The sequence below is a fragment of the Lemur catta genome, chromosome 15 (assembly GCF_020740605.2).
Source record: "Lemur catta isolate mLemCat1 chromosome 15, mLemCat1.pri, whole genome shotgun sequence".
Lineage (NCBI taxonomy): Eukaryota > Metazoa > Chordata > Mammalia > Primates > Lemuridae > Lemur > Lemur catta.
This window is the reverse complement of record NC_059142.1, coordinates 54,562,536-54,589,245: the sequence shown is the minus strand read 5'-3', so window position 1 is coordinate 54,589,245 and position 26,710 is coordinate 54,562,536. Positions and strand designations below refer to the sequence as shown.

At 41.5% G+C, this 26,710-nt stretch overlaps 1 protein-coding gene and 1 non-coding gene across 2 annotated transcripts in view; both read left to right on the top strand.

Annotated features, from left to right (window-relative positions):
* CYTH1 (cytohesin 1) overlaps positions 1–26,710 on the top strand; it is an 89,897-nt gene that overhangs the window by 6,000 nt on the left and 57,187 nt on the right. The gene's annotated exons all lie outside the window — the stretch shown is intronic.
* Positions 10,465–10,568, top strand: LOC123621427. Its single transcript, XR_006729151.1, has one exon. It is a non-coding gene; the product is annotated as a small nucleolar RNA U13 (small nucleolar RNA).

Sequence of the window (26,710 nt, the reverse complement as noted above, 5' to 3'; positions counted from 1 at the left end):
GCTTCAAACTTATCCCTGATTCAACACGAGGAGGAACTGGCCTTTAGGAAATAAGCTCCAGTGTGAATGGGTGGAGTGCTGGTCTCAACCCGGGTTCGCCTTCGTCATCAGAAGGTAAAGTGAGGTGTGAACAGCGGCATGCCCGGGCGCTGCTGTGGGATGGGGAGGGGAGCCCGTTGCATTTAGGAGAAATTTGCTTTTCATCTTTGTGCCTCCACAACAAGCATGGGCTGGGACCCAGCAGAGGGAGGCAGCCCGGCAATGCTGCGGGGATAACAGATCGAACCAAGTTCCACCTGGCAGAAGTTACTGTGCAGCAAGTTTGAGTTTTTGTCTTCAACTCTCCATCTCAAGTGGAAACAAGAACACTTTTCTATACGTTTGAATCTCTACAGAACCAGTTTTCTTTGTTTTTCTGTGGCATGGATGACTTCCGTTGTTCTCAAATTTAGTTACACACTTAATGATTTGCCTTTATTAAAAATAACACAATTATATGAAGTGAGGGCTTTCTTAGAAAATCTGGAACATATGGTTGCCATAATTATACACTTTGTGGTCTTTAAGATAGATTCCCAGGGGTGCCATTAACATGTCAGAGTATAAACATTTTTAAAATTCTTGATGCATGGTGCCAATTTGCTTTCTAAAAGGTCTATACCAATTTACCCTGCTCTTAGCAATGTACGGGTACATGTACCAGTATCAGTGCAAATGTGCCACTGGTGAAGATTAACATTTAACAGCTTTTTTTAAAAAAAAAAAAGAATTTAGTGGTTATAGAATGGTGTCTCATTAAATCTGTTGATTACTAGCTAGCTTGAAATTTTTGTTTCCATATTTGTGTATTATAAACTGGCTATTTAATATGGGATGATGGTTTCTTTATTTATTTAACTGAGATTAACCCTTTTTTATGGCTGCTATCTAACAAGTGATTTATAGGTTTCTTTCACTTTGATATTTTAAGTATGGGGAAAATATGTATCAGTTCTAACTGGAGTTTGGGTCAGATTTTGGCTAATTGTAGTAGTCACTTATTTACCTTTCCTTAATTTTTCTCTTAAAGATGAAAGATCTCTCAACCCATATATTGTCTTATGGCAAAATACAAAATGTTTCCTTTAGAGAAGAAATTGTGAATTAAATAGATCTTATTGGTCTGGGTTATAATGATAAACAGTTGTTTGTGGAATTTTATGGATCACACCTGCTCCTTTCTAAATGTTCCACGTGTTAAAAAAAGGTCTTGCCAAATAGATTTTTTCTCGTATATTTCTTGCATCCATGATTGTTCGGCTACTCACTCTACAGTGAGCATTACAAGGAGATTGCCCTCTCATTTCCAGGGTGGAGACACACATCGTAGGCCAGTGGGGCAGGAGGAGGAGACGTGTGTGTTGTGCTGCGCGGTGCCGCAGAGGTTGGGAAACTTCAGCTTGAGAGCTGTGTGTGTGGTAGAGACTCCTCTCCTTACATCACCCTCCCCTTTCCTGCTCACCCCCCAAGATGAAAGTCTTGGAGAGTGGGCTTCTGAAGAAAAGTCCTTTGCCTGAACCTGCCCATTTGCTCCATTGCCACACTACTGCTTGATTGTCTCTCTAATTATTGTTGCCTAGTTTCAGTTGCAATAATAGAGGCATGGAGGAGGTGGAAAATTATTTAGAAATGTTCAAGAAGTGAATCCCACATCCTCTGAAACTGCTGGTAATGTTGTTTTGCTTCTCTCTTTGCACTGACTGCAGAAAAACACAAGGGTGTTTAGGGGATTTTTATCACTCTTCAATTTCCAAGGTAGTGTGAATTGTGTATTTCTGCTTTTGTGGTAGTGAGATAGTTATTAGCTGTTTTCTGTGATGACTGAATTTTATAGCCAAGGTCAGGATAACCTTACTTATCCGAGTCTTTTCATATTTTCCACCTTTTTTTGTTTTGAGCCGTCAAGGTTTCTATTTCAGAAGCATGCCCTTATCTGGCATTATTACGATATCTCTCTGTATATATGTATATATTTGTTATATATATATATATTTTTTTTCTTTTGCAACAGGGTCTTGCTCTATTGCCCTGGCTAGAGTACAATGGTGTCATCATAGCTCACTGTAACCTCAAACTCCTAGGCTCAAGCAATCCTCCTTATTTAGCCTCCTGAGTAGCTGGGACTACAGGTGTATACGCCACGGCCAGCTAATTTTTTTTTTTTTTGTAGAGACAGGGTCTTCCTATTGCCCAGGCTGGTCTCGAACTCCTGGCCTCAAGCGATCCTCCTACCTTAGCCTCCCAAAGTGTTGGGATTACAGGCATGAGCCACCATGTCCTAACACAATCTATTAATATATTGTAATTAATAATATGGGGCATGAGTGATGGAATTGGTGTAAGGCTATTAAAAAACCTTTCCTCTTTTATGGTAATATCACAGGTTTGGTTTCTGTTAGCAATTTATAGCTGTTTATTCAACAAGCATTAGTGACCACTATACATCATGCAGTCCTTATTGTCACGATGCTTTGAGTACAGAAGGAGGAGACAGACATGGCACCAAGCCTCAAAGTAGTGTGTCAGAGTGGATGTGGCAGGTGTATGCATGAAAAACTTAGGTGAGCCAAGGAGAGCAGTGTCACTCCCCCCGGCACTGGGATGGAACTGGATTGGGCAGGGGAAGGTTCATAGAGGAGCTGGCACTTGAGCTGGATTGTGAAAGATGAGTTGGTGCCAACTAGGAGAAAATGGCAAAGAAATAGATTGTGGGCAAAGAGAACGAGCAGAGGCCAGGAGGTGTGAAGTAGCTTGGCGCCTTTGGGGAGCTGCAAGTGGGTCTGAGTGCCTGGAGAGCAGGGTGTGAGCCGGAGCCAGGGGGCCAGAGACAGGGTTAGAGGAAAGGGGGCGCAGAACCGTGGCAGTCTCAGCGTGTGTTGTTAGGAAGGACTTGTTCTCCGGGCCACAAGGAGCCAGGGGAGGGCTTAAATTGGGGATATTTTATGACGATTATTTTGCATTTTATAAAGATTCCTCTGACTTAGTGTGGTTCAGATTGGCAGTGGAGAGACCCTTAAGGCAGTGGTCCCCAACCTTTTTGGCACCAGGGACCGGTTTTGTGGAAGACAATTTTTCCACTGCTGTGGGGGAACAGAGCTCAGGCGGTGATGCCAGCGATGGGGCACAGCAAAGCTTGAAGCTTGGCAAAGCTCACCAGCTGCTCACCTTGTGCTGTGCACCATGCCCCCCGCCAAACCCGGTTCCTAAGTTTCATGGAACACAATTTTTTCACCGACTAGGGAGGCAGATGGGGAAGGGGAGGGTGAGGAAAGCTCTGCGGCTCGGTCCCTATCAGGCCTCGGACTGGGGGCTGGGGACCACAGCTTTAAGAAACTGTTGCACCCTTCCAGATGAGAGAGAGAAGGAGGGCCTGAATGAAGGCAGTGGGAATAGGAGAAAGGAGAGAGGAAATACAAGAGCAGTGAGAGATACGAAGTTGACAGATTTGGTTGCCAGCATTTGGGAGGGGCATAGCATTGAAAGGAGATCTGGGAAACAGGGTTCAGAGAGGGCCTGGCTTCTGTCTTTGGATGACTGCTTGGAGAGCTTGTACACTGAGGGTGTCTAGATTTGAACACAAGATTTCCGTTTTGGATATGTACTCTGGGGTTTGCGGTACTTACGGAATGTTACGCGAAGTGAAGAGTTACGCAAACTCTCCACTTTGAGAGGCCCATTTAGACAGTTGGATTTGGACCTGGAACTCAAGAGATAATCAGTGCATGAGTGGGAGTGGAACCCAGGAATGGGTGATGCCACATGCTACTGAGAGGCCCAGTGATGTCATTGTTGGGGTACCATGTAGAGGAAGAGGTCTGAAAAGGAGGCTTTGAAGGCAAATGTTGTATAACACTTCAAGCAACTACACTGGTAAATGGAGAGAGAGAGAGAGCGCAGTAGCAGGAAGGTGACACCGAATGGAGAGCTTTTTGTTTTTAATTGGGATATTTAAGATTGTTTCTTGACTCTTGTATGCATTTTGAAAATTATTCTGAACCAGTCTTGAATTAAAGTATTGGTACACTGTGAGTTGTAAACCTCCAGTAGGACTGGGCTCATGTTTCATTTTGTCTGTTTGGGCTTCTGTACCCAGCAGCTGCAGACTGCATGTGTTTCTACAGCCTATTTAGCTTAAGTTACTTTCTCTTGTGTTCTCTAATTCCCTGAAATATAACTTCCAACAGCCCTAATGACTGAAATTAAGAGAGCGTTTCAGTTTTTAGCTGTATTCTGGCATTTTCAACTGCTTACTGGACATTTCCCCTCCGATATTCTATCATCATCTAAAATTCAATATGTCTGAGGCGTGCTGTTGCCCATCTTCATTCACATGTTCCCAAGGACTTCCCTAATTTTTTAACTTTTATCACCATTTACTTATCACCCTAGTTATTCTGGCTTGAAAAAGCATTTGATTCTTTTCTCCTTCTTGCCGTTTAAATTATTTTCCATTTATCCATCCATGCATTTGTCATCTATTCAGACTTTTTTATTTTTTAGAGACTGGGTCTCACTCTGTCACCCAAGCTGGAGTGCAGTGGCCCACTCACAGCACACTGCAGCCTCGAATTCCTGGGCTCAAGTGATCTGATGCTCCTGCCTCAGCCTCCAGTAGCTGGGACTACAGGTGCATGCCAGCACACCTCGCTAATTTTTTAAATTTTTTTTCGTAGAGACGAGGTCTTGCTGTTTTGCCTAGACTGGTCTTGAACTCCTGGCCTCAAGTGATCTTCCTGCCTCAGCCTCCTGAGTTGTTGGGTTTACAGGCATGAGCCACTGTGCCCAGCGTATTCAACTGTTCTAAAATTATCTTCTTTGTGTCAGAGTCTTTGCCTGATACTCAGGCCATGAAGAATTTTAAAAGACAGGCCCTGCTTTCAAGAAGCTCATAGTGTAGGGCAGTTGACAAGTTGAAAAATTTCAAGTGTGCAGCAGGTGCTGTGATGGAGATATCAACAAATGCTATGGGAGCTTGGAGGCTTTCAGTTTTCAGTGTGTTCTTGGTGAAAAATACTTTTGAGTAAACCACCTAACCACTGAGGTCAAATGAGATGGGAGTGTTCCAGAGCATATATTACTGCCATAACTTTTTCTACAGTAGTAGTTAGTTAATTGCTGTGTACCAGGTTCATTGCTGAACATTTTTCATAAATTCTTTTTTTTTTTTTTTTTTAAGAGCTAAGGTCTCGCTCTGTCATCCAGGCTGGAGTGCAGTGGCGTGATCACAGCTTATTGCAGCCTTGAATTCCTGGGCTCAACTGATCCTCCCACCTCCCGGGTAGCTGGGACTATAGGTGTGCACCACCATGCCTGGATACTTTTTCTTATTTTTTGTAGAGATAGGGTCTCACTGTGTTGCCCAGGCTGGTCTTGAATTCCTGGCCTCAAGTGATCCTCCCACCTCAGCCTTCCAAAGTGCTGGGATTACAGGTGTGAGCCCCTGTGTCTAGTCTCACAAGTTCTTATTTATTCCTCACAGTTATCCTGTGTGGTAGAACTAAATACTGTGTCTGTTTTACAAGTGAGGAAATGGAGACATTGAGAGATTGTTTGTGTAAAGTGACACAGCTGACTAGTGGTCCAGCTGGCGTCGGAACTCAGATCTCTCAGAGTCCAGAGGTCTTGATTTTACTGGGCTGCGTCTGCACTGCCCGCTCCTCCTCACTTCCTGTTGTTTCACAGTACTCTCTTCATTTGAATATACTTATACTTTTATGTACCTTATACACTTTTTATGTACTTTCTAAGCTTTCCGTCTTTCTCCTGGAATTAGGGCACAGAGTTCCATGTCTTGATATAGTTTGGGCAGTTTTTTGGTTAAACTTGTGTTGTGGATTATTAGACAAATTAATATTGAAAGGGCTGTTGTTAATCTGAGGGTGGAGACTTGAGGAGCTTGTGGGACCATGCGGTGAAGGTGGGTGGTGGTGGTTTAGAGACCCCTGTTACCTCCCGGGGCCTCTGGCGGACAGGGGCTGGTGCTGCGGCCGCAGGAGCTTTGCAGCCTGGCCTTGGACATGTCCCTGGAGCCAGAACACGTTTTGTGGTTGGGCAACCAGGATTTATGAGAAATCCAGGTAACTAGGTAAAGGTTAGTGTTAGTGATCCTGCCTCTTACAAATCTAGACTGAGCTCACCTCTCAGCCCCTTCCAGGGGCCCTTTGTGGCTAAATATACAGGCTGTTGGAAGAGCACTCGGCAGTGAAACAGGAGAACACTGGCAGGAGAATGGCGTTTCTTCAGGGGAGCTGCAGAGCGTCTCCCAGTTTCCTGCCTGAGACCTGGCTTGGCAGCTTTGTCCCTGGCCAGAGGAGAGGCTGGTTTTTGACAGGGTCTCATCAGGTTTCATCAGGATGTGAGTACCTTGCCGGGGTCACCAAGGGTCCTGAGATAAGACCCCAGCTTTACTGGTTCAAAGTAGAATTTGGGGCCCAGATTCATAACCATTAAATAATAATGCCAATTTATTACTGTCTTTGAAGGATTTTTTAAAAATCAGAGTTTGATCATTGGCTGCTCTCAGCTCAGCTGTGGACCCTGGTTCTCGGGAGCATGTGCTGGGAGCCCTGGAAACACCAGTGTCTTCTTGTTCTGGCCTCTTGGTTTTTGTCTCCTGGTAGGCCGTCATTCTTTCCTTAGGATAACAGCCTGACAGCAAAATCGAGTCGGACATAGCTGTCAAAGGTCCCACCAGTGTCTTGCTTGGAGTTGATGCCCTGCTGGTCTTCTGAATAGCCTACTTCAGGCTCGTCTCTGTCCACACTGACTTTTCCTCTTCTGTTGAAGGGGGTGGTTTCTTCTTCAGCCTGCTCTCTAACTTTGACGGAGACTTCTGTGATTTCCTCTTGTGCCCAGACTGTAGTGACAAAGCATGGAGGAAATGAAATTCTGAAAAGATTCCCAGAGTTAGAATTGAAAGATTATTTTATGGGTTTATAATATCCTAAAAGAAATACAGATTGTACCCTAGACCTTGAGGTCTAACTCTAGAAGGCACCACCACTTTCTGGTGTTCCCTGGTACACACCAGAAACTCCTCTTTGAGTCTGTTGATGCCTCAGGGGGTCTCACTCTTGCTCAGGTTGGTCTCAAACTCCTGACCTTGAGCGATCCTCCCGCCACAGCCTCCCAGAGTGCTAGGATTATAGGCTTGAGCCACCGCGCCCAGCCGTGAGTCCACTTTATTCTAGAAAGTGTTATGGTGTTTGACAAATGTGTTTATCTTGAAAGGGATTAAATATTGGCAGGTTTTTTTTTTTCATGATTTAAAAAAATCCAAAAAGCAGCTGATAGACATCTTGATAGAATGCTGCTTTGATTTGGGACGTGCCCTCAGCACACTGTAGAGAGACAAAAGAAGTGGCTCCACTGTATTAGTTTCCTGTTGCTACTGCAACAAATTATCACAAATTTAATGGCTTAAAACAACATTCATTTATTATCTTATAGCCCTAGAGGTCAGAAGTCTGGAATGGGTCTCACTGGGCTAAAATCACTGTATCAGCAGGGCTGTGTTCCTTCTGCAAACCCTAGGGCAGATCCGTTTTCTTGCCTTTTCCAGCTTCTAGAGGCCGCCCGTATTCCGTGGCTCTCGGCCCTTCCTCCATCTTCAAAGCCAGCAACGGCCAGTTGAGTCTTCCTCACGTCCATAACTCTGACCCGGACTGTCCTGCCTCCCTCCTCCGCCTTTTTTTTTTTTTTTTTTTTTTTTGAGACAGAGTCTCGCTCGCTTTCTTGCTCCGGCTAGAGTGCCGTGTCGTCAGCCTAGCTCACTGCAACCTCAAATTCCTAGGCTCAAGCGATCCTCCTGCCTCAGCCTCCCGAGTAGCTGGGACTACAGACATGTGCCACCATGCCCGGCTAATTTTTTCTATATATTTTTAGTTGTCCTCCTAATTTCTTTCTGTTTTTAGTAGAGACGGGGTTTTGCTCTTGCTCAGGCTGGTCTCAAACTCCTGAGCTCGAGTGATCCTCCCACCTCGGCCTCCCACAGCGCCTCCTCCACTTTTAAGGACGCTTGTGCCCACCTGGATAATCCAGGATAATCTCCCTCTTTGAAAGTTGACTGATTAGCAAATTTAATTCCACCTGCAACCTTAATCCCCTTTTGCCATGTTATTTAACATATTCACAGGTTCTGGGGATTAGGATGTAGACATCTTTGGGGCCATTATTCTGCTGACCACATCCACCCAGTGCTTTTGTCCCTGCGATGTCTTTAGTGAGGATTGGCAGTTTAACCTTTTCTGTGTATCTTTTTCTTCTTGAGGAGATGTGCCATGTGGATATTAAGTATTATGGTGTTGATGTAGACTTTGTCTAGCTTTGTTCAGCATTTCTAGTTTTAGAAGAATGTTCCTAATTCAAAGGCAGGGGAAGGCATGTGCAAAAGCAGCAGCCAGCCTTGACCCTGGCACCCTGCCTTCTGCTCATCAGCAGCCCTTTTTGTCATCAAATTATCAGACCAGAGAATTTCTTGAGTCAGAGGTTATGTTGTTGCTGTCCCTTCTTGGGAATGTTTTAGCACTCTCTTTGAGAGTAAAGATAATTTTTCTTGATTTCAGGTAATGAAAGCATCCCCAAACAATGGATCTTAATAGGAAAAAGGAGTTCATTATTCTAGAAGGAGATACTGGCATGACACTTTTTGGCGATTATTTTCCTAGACATCTGCCTTTCCACATGTCACATGATGGACACCTCATTGTGCGGGGGAGGCAGGCTAGGTGCCATTACTCTTTCACACGTTCACGTTAAAGGATCATTTGGTTTAATGTCCATTCTGAATAGATTTCAAGGATACAAAACCAAATATCTGGCTAAATGCTATTGTTTTTTCCCTTTTCTGCTCTTGCTTTAATTTCTCATTTTCTTGAACATATAAATGTGTGTATGTATAGCATTCTGATAAGAGGAATTTGAAATTCTACTTTAAAACATTTATAGGCCGGGCGCAGTGGCTCACGCCTGTAATCCTAGCACGAGGGGAGGCCAAGGCGGGTGGATAGCTCGAGGTCAGGAGTTCGAGACCAGCCTGAGCAACAGCGAGACCCCCGTCTCTACTAAAAATAGAAGTTATCTGGCCAAAAATAAAATATATAGAGAAAAAATTAGCCGGGCATGGTGGCGCATGCCTGTAGTCCCAGCTACTCAGGAGGCTGAGGCAGTAGGATCGCTTAAGCCCAGGAGTTTGAGGTTGCTGTGAGCTAGGCTGACACCACGGCACTCACTCTAGCCTGGGCAACAAAGTGAGACTCTGTCTCAAAAAAATAAAAAAATAAAAATTTATAAAAGTAATACATACTTATAGTAAAAATCAACTGATAGAGAAAAGCATATAGTTAGAATCACTTGTGATTTTTAAAGTGGTTCTATTGGTCTTGAAGACGTTTGCGTGATTTCAGTTCCCTATATTATTGTATCCCCAAGGTCACTTGATTTTGACACAAAAGAGGTTACACATCACCCCTGCAGCCTAAAGCAGAACTGGAAGAAAATTGTTCCTATCAGAATTAGTTACCCTTAGAGATCCAAAACTTGGAGAAAACAACCTCAGAACAGTTTGAACTCAAAGGGTGGGAAACTGTTCACGTGTGTGAGAATATGTGAGCAGGGATGTTTACTATAGCTCTGCTACAGGAATGAAAACTTGGAAACGGCTTAAATGTCATCAGTAAGGAAGTGATTCAATATATTATTATATATTTACATTACAGAATATTAAATGAGCTGGGCGTGGTGGCTCACACCTGTAATCCTAGCAGTCTGGGAGGCTGAGGCAGGAGGACTGCTTGAGCTCAGGAGTTCAAGACCAGCCTGAGCAAGAGCAAGACCCTGTCTCTACTAAAAATAGAAAAAATTAAAATTAGCCGGGCGTGGTGGCATGCGCCTTTAGTCCCAGCTACTCAGGAGGCTGAGGCAGGAAGATCACTTGAGCCCAGGAGTTTGAGGTTGCTGTGAGCTATGATGCCACCACTGCACTCTATCTAGGGTGACAGAACAAGACTCTATCTCAGGAAAAAAAAAAAAAGAATACTAAATGAGCCTTTAAAAAGTATGGGAGATGTTTGTACAGATGAGGAGGATGGTCCTATGATGCCAAGTGGAAAAACAGGTTGCTCATAAAATATCCTAGTTAGCAAGAAAATATGTACAGACTGTCCCTGACTTAGGATGGTTCAGATTATGACTTTTTGACTTTAGGATGGGTTTATCAGGATGTAACCCCTACTGTAAGTTGAGAAGCATCTAGGATAAACTTGGATTTCAAGAAGTGATGTCATCAGACTTATTTGATATCTGTAACTTTTAGAAAGATATGTGATGCTTTCTGTGAAAAATTACTTTTCACTTCTGTTTTTAAAATCTTAAGGTCTATTGTAGTGGTATTTTAATTTTCTTTGCTGTTACAAAAGAGGATTTTAGATCCTTTTGTAGTTTGCAAGCATGATGATTAGGTTTTCATGCACATGTGTGAGGTGTGCCTCCCTCTAACCTTGTGACGGTGGGTGGCACTTACCCGTCTGATATAAAATAAAAGAAAAAAGGATTTATTTTAAGCTAGTAAAATACTGTTGCATTCTTTGTTAAACTGTAGGAAAAAGCCCTAGTTATCTGGATGAGAGGCCAGAATTAAAACATCAGTGATCAAAAGAGGGAATTAATATTTCTTGAGTTTTTGGCTTTTATAGATTATATTTGTAAAATAACCATGTATTTACGTTTCAGTTCCAGAGAACTTTTGAGTACCTTTTGCAAATGGAGTGGTCAGCTGTCCTAGGCAAATGAACATGTAAAAGTGGTTTGTTTAACCTACCTATTTAAAGTTAGTAATCTAGTAAATTTGGATTAAAATAGTGGTTCCCATATTTGTCTAATCTGCAGATTTACCTCAGTGAATTTTTTTAAAAGCAGTTTATTCTGGGACCCTACTCTAGCTGTGCCTAATGAACCAGGATCCCCCAGGGTTGGATCCAGGAATGAATGAATGAGTACATACAACATACACACGTATATACACATACATCCACATACATACCTGTCCACATGCACACATATTTTTAAAGCTTATAGATTTTGGGACTCTAGATATAGAAGACCCACTCTCGGGAACCTCAGACTGGCACATGGCGCAGGTCGGCTGTGGCTTGGGTTGACTAGACCAGAGATGGTTTCCTTCGTTTCCTGTATTGATTGCATATAATGATTTTACAAGAGTGTGTGCGCCCACGATTGTAAGAAGGGACGGCTGAGTGTTAAATGCATTTCTCCAGCTCTAACTGTCTAGTTTCTGTGGTTTTGCTTTAGGCCATTCAGTATTTCCCTCGGAGGGTTTTGAGCTTTCAAACAAAGGTTTTTAAGAAGAGGCTCAACAGATGAAAAAAACCAAAAAATAACCAACTTTGGATTTTTAAAACTTTTTTTATAGCTACCAGGTGTGTCTACCTACCCACTTTAGCTTACCCAAGTATCTTTCTGTGGTTTTCTGTTTTGTTCCTTTTAAGAGATACCTTCCCTTTATGGTGCACCTGTTGCTAGGCAGCCGCTGGACGGGTGCCAGGGTTAGAGCTTGGACAACAGAGAGGAAGTGACCTAAAAAGATCCTTTCACCTTTCCCGCTTGGATGAAGTAGGGACTTAGCTCGCACTGGGACGTTGAATTTTTTAAAATCATTTGGTTTTTCGATATAATTAAAAATTTTTTTCTCTCTTCTCTCAGTGTTGGCAGGATGAACTTTGTTCTAAGAACCTTACCTAATGTCTGTATAAGTCAGAATGGGAAAATTATAGCAGCTTCTTTCCAAGATCATTTTAAATTCACTTATTCAACAGATACTAATCAAAGACCTGTTGCGAGCTGGGCACTCTGTGGGGCTTGAGCTTTAGATGCGAATAGAGTTCTCAGGGACATTACATTCTAGACAGAAGGAAAACTTTGACCTTTAACCAAGAAAGGGAGCTGATTTCTCCTGATAGTGAATGTGTCATTCAGTTTTATTTTTCTGGTGAATTCAGATGAGGCTTGCTTTCTTCCTTTCTTTCCTGTCTTCCCTTCCCTTCCCTTTCCTTCCCTTCCCTGTCCTTCCCTTCCCTTCCCTTTCCTTCCCTTCCCTTCCCTTCCCTTCCCTTTCCTTTCCTTCCCTTCCCTTCCCTTCCCTTTTTCCTTCGTTTCCCTTCCCTTCTTCCTTCCCTTCCCTTCCCTTCTCTTTTTCCTTCCCTTCCCTATTTTCTTTTTTTTTTTTCTTTTTTGAGACAGAATGTCTCACTCTGTTGCCCATTCTAGAGTGCCAGTGGCCTCATCATAGCTCACTGCAACCTCAAACTTCTAGGCTCAAGTGATCCTCCTGCCTCAACATCCTGAGTAGCTGGGACTACAGGTGTGTGCCACCATGCCTGGCTAATTTTTTAATTTTTTTTTGCAGAGACAGGGTCTCTCTATTGCTCAGGCTGATCTCAAACTCTTGGTCTTAAGCCATCCTCCTGCCTCAGTCTCCCAAAGTGCTAGGATTACAAGCATGAGCCACCACGCCTGGCCTGACAGTTTCTTAAGAGTTAAGTTTTGGTGAAAACGGCCTGCCTTTCCTCCTTGTGAATAATCTTAGTCTAAGTTTTGCCATGTTTATTGAACGTAGACCAGTGGTTGAACTTTGTGTTCCTAACTTCTCAGTGTTCCTGTGTCCCCTTTTGACTGTGAAGGCACAACTGTGTCTCCAAAATGTGTTAAAGATTTTTAAAAATGAGTCCACTCAGATCATGATTCAGTTCTGAATAGATAGGTTTTTAAATTCTTTTATGTTTGTGTAGCATAGACAGTGCTTGTTCCAGGACACCCAGTTGAAAGAAGCTTACACTTTGTTTCATAACTTTGTCTTTTAATACTCTTTTCAAAATGCATTTTTATGGATCATTCATTAATTAGGCCTAATTTTTATTGTAGCCTCTAATACTGTCTTGTGCCTTGGACAAGTATCTGTATTCTCTAAGGACACCATCTTCCTGTAGAATTGGGGTAATGACACAGTTGTGCCTGCTTCGTGGGGTTATCATGAAGGTGGTCCACGCACATCAGTCAGAGGAGTTGATGTCTGACACCTAGCAGGTGCCTGGTGAGTGTCACCATCAGCGCACTCTCAGGGACTTCATGTAGCCTCAGCAGGAAACTAAGCATGCCAAATGTGACATATTAAGCATCTATTAATATAATCGGTGATAATAAGTACATTAATTTCCATTTATCTGTTTGCTACAAACTTTTTAAGTTCCTCCTCCTTGTAAGTTTTTTTTAAATAAACTTCACTGAGATATAATTTACATACAATAAACTGTGTCCATTTAAAATATAGTATTTGATGTGGTATAATCCACAGATTTGTACACTAATGAAACCACTATTACAATCAAGACACAGAGCATGTCCATTGTCCTGAAGAGATGCTTCTTGTCCTTTTGCAGTGGTCCCTCCACCCTCGCCCCATGCAACCCCTGGTCAGTATAGGTTAGTTTGTACTCCCTAGAATTGTGTAGTATGTGAGCGCAGGCATATAATGTATACTCTATTGTGTCTGGCTTTCACTCAGGATGATGTGTTTGACATTCATCGTTGGGGGTGTCAGTTCTTCTTTACTGCTGAGTAGGGTTCCGCGGTGTGGCTGTACTGCGTTTTTTATTTATCTGTCACGTGCGAGTTGTTTCCAGTCTGGCTGTTGTGAATACAACTGCTGTGAGTGTTCATGTAACGTCACTGTGTGGATACGTGTTCGTTTCTATTGAGTTATGTAACACCTGTGACTAGAATGTCTGGGTTGTATGGCAGGGTTTTTTCTTTTCCCCTTAAGTATGTTTTATTATATATCAAATGTAATAGAGGTAATAAGGAATGGAATGTACAAGTGGTATGTCACCAGTTTTAAAATAACTCTTAGAAAAGCTTTTACTGAAGTATATAAGTATGATGTGCAAATCAGTTAGAGATTATTAAAGTATGTTATCATTTCCCATCAATCAAAAAAACCTGGATTTACCTGAAAAAAAAGTGATATAAAACTTTAGTCATAAACTAAATGCAAAAATCTATTTTCTGTTCTTGCACTAAAAAAATCACAACTTTGTACTTCCTTAAAATTGGAGGGAAAGTCATGCATAAATTTGAAAGTATAAATTCATACAAGTGGGCACGTCACTTAAAGCTTGTTTTTGGAGCAAGGCAGCAATCAGAGAAGACAGCATGCTCTCAGAGAGTTTTGTCAGTGTCACATGCACGCGATTCCTGTGCCTTTCCTTTCCGGAGTTTCTTTGTATGTCTGGACAGGCTTCTCCTCAGTGGCTTTGTCCATGACGTTCATGACACATGACCTGGCCTAGCCTCCTTCCTCTCCCCAGTGCACTAGAGGAGAGGATTGCTCTCATGTCAGCAGCCAGGCTTCTGCAGCCTGCCGAGTGACTACACCACCACTGCTCAGAGTAGTAAATCTTCTTTGGGGGGGGGGGGGGTGCTATATATGTTTTAAAGGGATTATTAAAAAATAATTTTAGAATAATTCTGTTGTTCAGGGGTTTTTGGTGAACTACTAGGTAGATGATCTACTTTGGAACTAAAGTTTTAATTAGAGGTTATTCTAATGAGTCAGTGATTTATGTCCCTAAATGAGGTAGATGGCAGGAGTTAAAAGTAATTAAACTTAATTTCAAGTTTAGAGAAATTGGTCTTTTCATAATTATGGTATGCTAAATCACCTATTTAGACCACTTAGTATCTTACTATGTACTGTTTTCTGTCTTAATTGTTATTATTGCTTAATTAACATTTGTTTTCTATTGTTAGATTCCCTAAGGTCAGTGCATAAACCACATGTGATTAACAAGGAATGCCAGCAGGCCTCTGACCCTTTGTGGACAGTCTGTTAGCAGTTGGGGTGACATAAGAGGCTTTGTCCCTTTGTCCCATGGTCCTGGGGCTCCAGCGCCCTTGCCCCACCTTGCCCTCAAACTCACTCATGCATGTGCCTTAAGACTTTGGGAAAAGGGAGAGTAAATCTTTAGGGGAGATTTGGTAACCCTGAGCGCACTCGCTTTTTTTGGATGTGTTCTGTGGGTCTTGTTTCCCAACCAAGATTGTACGTGACTTTTCGGCAGGAACAATCTTGAGCTAAAAAACAAACAAAAAGTTTCATGTTCTATAGTACTACTTATAACTTTGTATTTAATTAGGCATTTAAACATTTTCAATGTAATATTTAATCTGTATAATCACCTGATATGAGGTGTGTGACATTACTTACTGTTTATTTGGTCAAAATACAAATTTATTTGCTTTTGAGGAGTTCTCAGTCTTCTCCATGACCACTGGCAACATTGTTTATGTAGCCCTAGACTTGTTCATTAATAGTAGAGACTTTCCTCTGAATAGGTACTTTTTAAAGATAATTTCTATGATAATCACTATACAGTGCATATGAAAAAAATTTCCTTTACAGTGAGAGAGCACAATAAATAAAATTTCTTTCTTTTCTCCCTAAGTTCTGAACCTACTAGAAATAGAAAAAAGAATCAGAAAATGGAGATCAAACTATTAGGTCATTAAATATGAAATGTCCTGTTTCGAATCAGAAGTTTAGTTTATTATATCTCAAATAAGAAGCAGTACAATTAATCAAAATATGTGCCTAAACTGTCAACACATTTTTGCCATCTTAAAGGTAGCTTGCTTATGCCAGCAGCAAAGAAGGCTGAAATCTCGAAAGACGTTTTCCACAGCTTGTTGAAAATTGAATATATTCCATTGCAAGAAATGGTCCAAAGCCTGGAAGAAGTGCTAGTCAGTTGGTGTAAGGTCTGGTGAATACGGCAGATGACAGAGAGTTTCCACGTCCAGCTTCTGTAGTTTGAGCAGCATTCTTTTTTGTGACATGTGGTCAAGCGTTGTCTTGCAAGAGGATTGGCCTGTCTCTATTGACCAATCTCTGCTGTTTAATAGCAAGCATCCTCATCGTTTTGTCCAATTGGTTGCAGTAGACATCCACTGTGATCAAGTGACCAGGTTTCATGAAGCTGTAGTAGATAATACCAGTGGTGGACCACCAAACACACACCATTAGCATTTTTTGATAAATATTCAGTTTTGGACTGTGTTTCAGCACTTCATCTTTATTCAACCATTGTGCCAAACACTCGTGATTATCAAAAAGTTTCCATTTTTCATCACACTTTACAATACAGTGCAGAAATGTCATGACAGCAAAGAAAGGCAAGCTTCAAGATCATTTCTCTTCTGAGGCTCATTTAATTTATGCGGTACCCATATATCCAGCTTCTTTACCTTGCCCATTTATTTCAAATGGTCCAATATTGTTGGAATAGTAATGTCAGACCTTGCTGCTAATTCACACGTAGGTTGAGGTGGATTTGCTTCCACTATAGCTTTCAGCTCATCATTACCCACCTTGGTCTCAGGTCACCCACATGGCTCATTTTCAAGATTAAAATCACCAGAAGGGAACTTCTCAAACCGTTGACATGCTGTGCATTCATTAGCCACATCCTTCCCAAGCACTTCGTTGATATTTCAAGCTGCCTGCACTGCATTGGTTCCACAATGGAACTCATATTAGAAAATAACACGAATTTTTGACTTATCCATGGTTTCACAAAAATTGCTTTAAAAAAATTTGAAAGATAATCACAAGCCAAAATGTGCATTTGAAGGAATGAGGATATACCTTCACAATAAAATAAATAAGAAGGGTCAAAGTGAAATTTCAGAGATATCAACTGTCAAGCTTAGTACCTTAGGAAATGGGGCATTCCGTACTTAATAACCTAATATCAGCCTTGTAACTGGTGAAGAGAGGGAGATGGATGAGTTCCCCTAACTTCAAGCATCAGGGAGATATGTTGCAAATTTCTAACATAGGTTAAATTTCAACCTGTTTCTTTTCCAGTAATAGCATCTTTGAACCAGACTGTTTGGAATTATCATTTGATATAATCAAAAGCTTTAGGTGTACTACCTATACTCTGATAGTTCCCAAATTTATATAGTCCTCATTATTTATGGGTTTTGTATTTGTGAATTTGCCTATCACTAAAGTTTATTTGTAACCCCCAAATCAGTCCAAAGGTAGTGCTTGCCTGGTCATTTCTGGACATGCACAGAGCAGTGAAAAATGGAAGTTGCTCAGAGCAGGAGCAACAGTTCTTTCCCTCTGGGCATGTGGGAGACCATACTTCTCACTCCCCAGCAGTTGATTTGCTGTCCCTTTTCAGACAGACCCCAAGGGACAGGCTGAGAAATATTTCATGGAATAAATACTCGGTATTATTGTGGGAACACTTGGTATTTCTTTGGGTAATGGTAGCTTCTGCAATTTGAGAACTGTTTCTAAACCTGTAAGAGATATTTTTGGAACTGAAAGGGAATTTCTTTTAGGGAAAATAAACATCTGAACAATGGGTTAGGTAAAAGCCTTGAGGCATTCTTGAAAAAAATCCATTTCAAGAATAGATTGTTTTAGAGTTGTTTTTTTTTCTTTCCTGAAACCACGTGCTTTCTAAAACAGATTAGATTTTAGACTAAACAATGGTTTCTGCTTAGTTTGTTTTAAAATCAATAACAGATACCAAGAAGAACTTTGGACTGGCTGACCGTGGTGACACTGTCTTCTGCCGCCTCTTCTCTGCTCCACACACAGCGTGGGTGTGCTCTGTTCTCCTTGCAAGCGCCTCGGTCACGTGATGGTTTCGTCTTCAGGGTGGTGGCACGGCTCCACTGGTTCAGTTTGCTCTGCGTCAGTTGAGTAGAAGGATGGGTGGAGTACACCGATTTTGTAACATTGGCCTTGTGGTTTTACAGAGAAAGGGGTGATGTATAATTAGTAAGGCAGAAGGATCACAAAGGACACAGGAAGGGGATCTGCAGTGCTCATGCCTCAGAGGTCTCCAAACCCCACCCCGTTTTTTACCTGCTCTTTGAGTTGTCAGAGAACTTTGCTTTCATTGCTTGAATTTCACACCGTGATGAGCAACTGGTTTCATGTTTAGTTAAGACTGGAATTTTTCAGTATAAATTACTAGTAGAATTTGGTTTAAAAGTGCACAGAAAACTCAGTGAATTTAATAATCTCCCTCCCCCCTTCTCCTTACAGTTATCTTGTATTCTCCCAAGTAGCAAAAGTACCGGAAAGATCATTTTTGGAAAGACCAATTGTGTTTATCCCGGATCAGCTGGCGCTTGTTATGCATTACTTTAATGCAGTTAAGGAGTGCACTTTCCTGGTAGCCCAGTCGTGGTTGTGTCTCTGCAGTGACCACTGTGCTTGCTTGATCTTTAAACATTTCCTTTGACCCAGGACTGTGCTGAAACCATCCGTTCCCCACACAGTGGGGTGATCCGTACTTAACACTGAGCTGTGGGCCACCTGCCGTGAGGACTCGGTGATCACATACAAACACATAAAGCCGCTCAGTAGACATTTTTCATCTTTGAGGATGGGACCTGTAGCTCGTAGAATGAGGGCATGATTAGAGGTGAAACTTATCATAAACCTGGGTCAGTGCCCTCAGCTTGTTCCCTACATGTGGGTCAGGGTGGGCGACAGTGAGGCAGGGAGGGGAGAAGGCTCCAGAGCTGTACTTTGAAGAATAGGTAGGATTCAGAAAAGTAGAAAATATAAAATTTATCTTAATCAAAGTGATATACATACATAGTTTTAAAGATCATATACAACACAAAAATTTACATGCATGCTCATAGCAGCATTTTTCATAATAGCCAAAAGGTAGAAACAACCCAAATGTCCATCACCTAATGAAGGGATAAACAGAATGAGGCCTATCCCTCCATGGACGATTATTTAGCCATAGAAAGGAATGAAGTCCTGACACATGCTACAGCATGGCTGAACTTGAAAACTATGCCAAGAAGCCATGTATGGCACTTCAGCAAATCAGTACGTACTTCGGCAAATCAGTAGAAACAGAAAGTAGATTAGTGGTTGCCAGGGGCTGGGGGAGGGGGGGAGGGGCTTGGGGAGTGACTGCCAATGGTATGGGGTTTTCTTTTAGGTGTGATGAAAATGTTCTAGAATTAGATAGTGGTGATGGTTACATAAGTCTGTGAATATACTAAAAACTACTGAAGTGTGTGCTTTAAAAGAGTGAATTTTATGGCTTGTGAATTATATCTCAATTTTTAAAAATTCTACCTTAAGGGGATTCAATATGTTCGTACTATTTTCAGGTTAAAGTCATTTAAAAAATACTGTTAACTCTTCACATAAATTGTGGAGCCTTCTATATAACTAACACTAATTCTAATTGATCTTTTATATTTGGCAGCGCTGCATTAATTTCAGCCTCTTATTTAAAAATCTACCTAGTATATAAACATGTCTTCTAAATAATAGATACAATTACACATTTGCCATCTTGGAGAAAAGAAAAAGATCACATAGAATTAAAAGGGTTATAATGAAAAATAGCAGTTCCCTGCTCCACCTTGGGACCCTTTTCCTAGGGGCAACAATTTTGAATTTTTCTAGCTGTTTGTGACATGATTTACCTCCAAATTTAAAATATTCTCCTGCTATTTCTTGATTGCTAATTTCAGTCAATATCTATTGACTTTCTGTTGATCAGGCTGGTATCAGTTGTTTTTTAACATACTCCATCTCTGCCTCATGCTTACGGATAAGCAGTTATTCTATTCTATCAATTCTGTGTTCTGTCTGCTTGAGTACACCAGTCAGCGCTGATCCACCTGAGCAATGCTCGTCATTTTCCTGCTCAAATCTGGATGAGCTGCTCCTGGCTCTGCTGTGTAGCCTTTGGGTTTTGATGTCCCTTTGGAGTTGTTCTGGGACTACACTATATCATGCCTCTCTGTCAGGTCACTTTTCCTAGGTCCCGTGTCTTTCCTGTTTTTGGTTTATGTTAAGTTCACAGATGCACATTCTCTAGAAGCTTCCTAGTAAAAGATATGGGGGAGGTCTGTGTTCTGAGTTTGGTATTAGAAAATGTCTTAATCTATTCTCACGTGTTTTTTGGATTTGGTATAAAATTTTTCCAATAAAGTTTTCTTCCAATTTTGAGGGCTTTTTTTTTTTGCCCAACACAACGTTCATGAGGCTTATCCATGTTGCATGTAGCCATAGTTTGTTCATTTTACCAACTTATAGTATTTCATTGTTTGTGCCATAATTTAAAACAACTATCTGTTTCATTTTTGATGGGCATTTAGGGAGTTTCCAGTTTTGCATTATTGCTACAAATGCTACTATGAACATTTATATTCCTGTTTCCTGGTATTCACATGAAGGCTGTATCCCCAGCAGCATTTATGGAAAAACTGATCCTTTCCCACTGATCTGTGTTGCCAGCTCTGTCGTGTGTCAAGAGTTATATCTGTGTAGAGTCGTTTCTGGGCTCTGTATCCTGTTCTGTTGGTGTGTTCAGTGGCACCTGTTCTGTTGGTGTGTTCAGTGGCAGTACCACGGTATCGTACAGTACTTAAAACAAACAGCTAAAACCTGCTGGGGTTATGATTTGCAGTGGATTCCATGTGTAGATTGTCTGGAAGAAAATTGACATCTTTAGTAGATGGAGTCCATGTCTCTATGAGCAGTTTCTCTCTCCACTTATTTTCTTTAAAGTCTTTCAATAAAATTTAGAACTTTTTCCCATAAAAGTCTGGCATGTTGTTGATAGATTTATTACTAGGTACTTAATTACTGTTGGTTGTTGATACATTGTGTATTGATTTTGTAATCGGCAGCCTTGGGGAGCTCTGTTAATGATTCAGATGATTTGTCTTTAAGTTCTTTTACCTTTTCTATGTGGACAGTCATACCAACTTTGTGAATAATAATGGTTTCATTTCTCACCTCCTATCCTTATACCTTTTTTCTTGCCCTATTTAATTAGCTAGGGCAGGAGGACTTAATTCTCTTGGGGATTTCTGGTTGGGAAAGATTGGGTTGGTAAATTCTCCAGCACGGTGTGACTAGAGATGCTGACAGTGGGCATCCTTCCTTTTTTCCCAATGTTAAAGGAAAAGCTTTCAACAGTGACCCCTAAAGTGTAATGTTTATCATGTGAAAACATCCTTTTGTGTCTGGTTTGAGAAGGGATTTGTTTTTTTAGTTGTGAATGGTTGTTAAATTATTTGAACACTTTCGCATATACCTGTGTGATATTGTCATAAGAACTTAACAACTAAATCAGTGACATAGCCAAGCCTTGCACTGTCCTGTATGGTAACCACTGTTAAGCACTTGAAATACACGTACACAAAAGTGCAAAACAGTTTATTAATAATTTTGATATTGATTACATGTTGAAGTGGTAATTTTTCAGATATATTGGGTTTAATAAAATATATTATTAAAGTTAATTTCACCTGTTTGCTGTAGTAGATTAATGTGATTACTAGAAAATTTAAAAATACATATTTGGCTCACATTGTATTTTGCGGGGACAACACTGGTCTAGATGGACCAATGTTTGTGTGTGCAAATTTAGTTTATAATAATCACAGCTAATATGTATTAAATGTTTCCTAGTTGTCTGCGATGTTTTAAGCACTTTTACAATAACCCTATGAAGTGGGAAAACTTTGTCCATTTCCTAGCTGAGAACACTACAAGACGGAGAGCAACCTGCATGTGAATCATAGCAGAGGTGGAGCCAGAGCTAACACCTGGGCAGTGGACTCCTGGGCTTGTGCTGGTCCCAGTGACATTTCAGATCATTTCAGCAAATTGTGATGACAGTTGATTAACCATTTAGAAAACATTTAGATTCCCTTTGTCATTCTGTACTTAAAAAAGAAATAAAAAACTACAGATGGATTACAGGTCATATATATGTATTATGTATTAAAATATAATAAATATATAACATACATTTGATGTATAATTATAATAAAATACATATTAGAAAATATACACGTAAATTTTAGAGTGAATATTTTTACACTTTTATTGGGAAGCAACACTACTTCCTAAGTAGGTCACAAAAGCCAAAAGTCTCAAAAGAAAAAACAGTTGACAGACATTAACTACATATAAATGAACTTTTACATGATAGAAGTGCTCATAAGTAAAGTCAAGACAGGTAGTATAGTTGGAGAAAATATTTGCAGCACACATAAGCAAAGGATTACTGTCCAGAGTACATGAAGAATACCCAGAAACCAATCCAAAGACAATAGAAAAGGAGGACAGAGGTGTGAATTCACAGAAGGAACATAGCCACTAAATATGTGTTCTGCATTCCTAACAAGTGGGGCCATGTAAAGCAGCCGTCAGATAATCAAAGTGCAAAAGAGCATTGGTGAGGTTGTGAGGAAATGGAGTTGGGTAGCATGTGGCAGGAGTGACCGGTGCAATCTTTCAGAAGGAACCGGGCTGTGTCTGTCACAGTTGAAAGTGCTCGTGTGGTACACCCAGTGCCCAGGCCTTGGTTTCTGACACCATTCTCCGTTAAAAGGAACCCAGGGATCCTTGGGAAATGGTTGATCCCAGGTCTGGGGCAGGGAAAGTACAAAATAGGCCAGCCTGAGCAATATAGTGAGGTTCTGTCTCTTAAAAAGAAAAAATTAAAATAATTTAAAAAAAAAAACTGAGGTAGACCTATATTCTGACATAGAAAAATCTCTAACTTTTTTTTTTTTTTTTGAGACAGGGTCTCACTCTGTTGCCTGGGCTAGAGTGCAATGGCATCATCACAGCTCACTGCAACCTCAAATTCCTGAGCTGGAGCGATCCTCCTGCCTCAGCCTCCCGAGTAGCTGGGACTACAGGCACACACAACCATGTCTGGCTAATTTTTCTATTTTTTGTAGAGATGGGATCTTGCTCTTGCTCAGGCTGGTCTTGAACTCCTGGCCTCAAGTAATCGTCCTTGCCGTGGCCTCCCAGAGTGCTAGGATTGCAGGCGCAAGCCACCACACATGGTCTCTAACACATATTAATTGAAAGAAGTGACTTGTAGAAAAACATATATTCTTTCATCTTTGTTACATAGAAAATAAAAACCTTTCCTGTAGAGCTATATGTGTATATGTTTGTTAAATACAAAGAAAAAGGTCTAGAATGATAGTATCAAAGTGTTAATAGTGATTTCCTCTGGGGAGGTTAGTAGATTTGGGAGAGGGCAGTAAAAGGGGACTCCTACTTTTTGTATTTTATGTGCTCTGCACCCCTTTTCTCCCCTAAAAGTGCAGTAATCATGTATTCCTTCTGTAATTTAAAAACAAGAAGAAAGTAAGTATGGTATATTCTGCCCTCAATGAGGTAATTCTTTTTTTGTGTTTAAAAAAAAACTCAGGGTGATCATTTAATATCTATGCTTTCTTTAGTACATAACTTACTTTGATGAAAACAGACCAGAATTTAGCCTTTAGGAAAACTTTCTTGCTGGTTCAGGTTTGTAGTTCTTAAACTTGTTTCAGTAGAGAGGAGTTGTCATTTAGGCAATTTCAGAGTTAAGGAAAACTAAAGACTTCCAAGTAGTATGTGTCTCTCTAGTTTCTGTGGAAGGAGCTCACCTCCCATCAAGGTGAAGCAGCTCCAAGGAGAACAGAGGGTGGAGGAGGGTCCCCGGATAGTGGGGAGGGTGGCACAGGGCAGAAGATGACTCCACCGGGCTTCCTGTTGGCAGGTCCCAGTCGAAGTGGCTCCTGCCACTCTGCAGGTGTGTGTTTTGAGTGCACTTCATTATGAGATGGGACAATGATGGTAGGAGGGATGGCCTCTCTACTTGACGGGGGCTATTGTGACACTCAAAAGAGACTCTCTTTCTGTGAAAGTATTTCTGTATTTCTTTGCAAACTGATACATGCTTTTAAAAATTACCTGGTTGATTCTCAGATAGCAGCTGCTGTCTCTATAGTGTGACCTTATTAGGCTAACAGCTTGATGAGCCTGTTTCTTGTTAAGACCTTCCCATCCTTTTGTCTCTGAATCTGCTTTTCCTAGGTCTCTTTTTTTATGTAAACTTTTCCAGGTAGGTTTCCTGGCTGGGAAAGGAATGTGCAGTTCAGCCAACACAAATATTTGTTCTGTGACTTCGGGCGTAAAATCATTTTGAAAGACAGTAGAATAACTAGCCTGAGGATTTGTTTGGGAGAGAAAAGTTGGGTCGGGGGCTAGATTCTTGGAAGGATGGGACTTCATCACACAAGTACAGGAACATGGGTGGGTCTCTGTGGATGATGGGGTCTGTGCGGGGGTCACAGTTGACCAGTTTGGGGAACCAGACAGTGCCAGGTCTTGAGGGTCTCTTATACTGCACAGCTCTGTCTGAAAATGTCCTTCCTCGTCACCCCAGACGTCGGTTTCTCGATCCTCCAAGTTTGTGACCACATTGCAGTATTTGAATCTCTCCAGGTCTCCTCCTAAAGACCAGATAGTGCTGCTAAGATAGTGGATTTTCTTAAAAGTCATCCCCCTCCCCCCACTTTTTAGGATGCCTACTCCAGCATCCTCCCTGCCTCTCCCAGGGACTTTTTGGTCTTCTACACTATGAGCTTGGAGTGCCTTGGGCCTTCACAGCCCGTCCTCAGCCTGGCGCGTGGGATTTGTTTCAGTGCTACCACCGCTGCTTGTGTCCTCCAGCGAGCTGTCATGGTTTGAAGGGGAGGTGCTGTGTTCCCTTCGTCTTTGTAGGCCTGGCACCTCGCTCACGGGGTACTCAGCACCGTTCAATGCGCATCATTTAGAATGAACACGCCATAGAGTCACCTCTTTTTTGAATGAATGCAGAATATTCAGCATATACTTTTTTTTATTGTGATGAGTAATGTGTGTGTGAACACCAGCTAGAAAATGGAAGAACAGTTACTCTAAGGGCATTAGGTTCTTTCAGGTAGAAAGTAGGAGGACCTCAGCTTACCAGATGGTGAGATTTTACCCTAAGAAGACACAAGGAAGTGGGAAGTTTAGTTGCCACATCGTGGGTCCCGGAGCTCAGGTTTCTTCATGGAGAAATGGTCTTTGTCATCACGTCTTGCAGATGTTGCATAATTTCATTAGTCCACATGGTGCAGAATAGAAAGAAGTAGGAGGTTCAGAGAAGAATACAAATGCATTTTGTATACCATAGAATTTTAGGAAAGGAAAGCCTGAATACAGTCTTTTCTGGGGGGTGGGGAGAAGTAACAAGATTCAGACTTCATCTTGTCGGTGATTCCTGTTCTGACCATCTTATTTAAAACTTAATAATCCCTGCCACCCCCACCGTGCACTTCTGATTTCTTTCTTTTCCCCCAGCACCCATCGCTTTCTGGCGTGCTGTTCAATTTATTGTTGACTGCGTATATTGCTTTTCCGGCTGTATCTACCTGTGTCGTATGAACCCACATTGGCTAATACTTATTCCCCGAGTTAGCCAGCCTGTGTGGACAAAGGACAAAGCAATGTTCATATCAGCAACGCCCTTTCAGAGAGTAAGTCCTGGTGAATATTACCAGAGCAAGGCCCACATGAATTGCCTCTTTTCTCCCTGTGTACATTGAAAAGGTGATTGAGTTTATTGGCAGAAAGTCTGTGGCAGCCTCTTAGCAATCTCTTCACTCAGCCAGCAGAGGGCAGCGCAGACGGAACGCGCAGCACGGCACGTTCAGGGCCTCTGACTTGGCTTTAAAGGGCGTTTGGAACCACTGCAGCCACCGCTTCCACGTGTGGTCTGAAGTTTGTTTCACTTCACGTTTATTATTCTTTTTTCTCACTCGTGAATCATACTGTTTCTTCTTCATCTTTATGGGGAAAGATGTGTTTCTGTGTGCTTTAGCCTCAGGAGTATGTCAGATTCCCATTTTCCCGTGTCATCTTGACACGGGCTGGCAGTGATGGGGCCCTGAGGGGCTTGTCCTCTTGCCTCCGGGACGCGGCGGTCACTTGAACCAGAGCCCTCCTAGGTCTTGATGATGCTCCCCGACCCACTGTGTGCCGAGGAGACTGCGGTCCCCAGGAAGTCCCTGCCACAAGAGTCCTCCCTGAGAATCTGAGCCCCTTCTCAGAAAGAACAAAGTTCCAAAATGTACATGAACTCAAAACCACACAGTTTTTCAGTTTTGTGTCATTTTATGGTACTGATAATGGATTTTATTGACTTAGAGAATAAGGTCAGTTTTTATAATGCATCGCCCCTTTCTTATTCTTATTTTCTTGCAGAATTAATGGCCCTTTTTAAAAAAAAATTTAAATAACTTCAAATTGTGTACATAAAACAAAGGGCATGGCTTAGGGTTTTTTTTTTAAACATCTAATTGGTTTTGAGTTTTTCTTTTGATGATAAAAGTGCTAAAACTTCTGTCTTATAAAGGTACCTACTGGCAGATGTGATCAGAAATCCCATATTTTGCTTTACTAGGTACAAGGTGGGCACACGGCAAGGCATGGTAACATTCTTGGAATTCTTTGTGACACATTACATATATTTTTTGTTGTCAAGTCTTTTTTTTTCCCAAGGTCTAATTGATGCTATTCATGTCTGTAAGGAAAAAAAGTACAAATCCATGTTTTTAAGTTAACTAAAGTATAAGTAACCTTTGAAGGAATTTTGCAGTGTTTCCAGGGGTCTGGATTTTTGCCTACAAAGGCTTGGCACATCCTTGTCACTCTCCACCCCAGCCTACAGATGAACTTCCAGGTCTGTGAGGATGTTTGCATGATCAT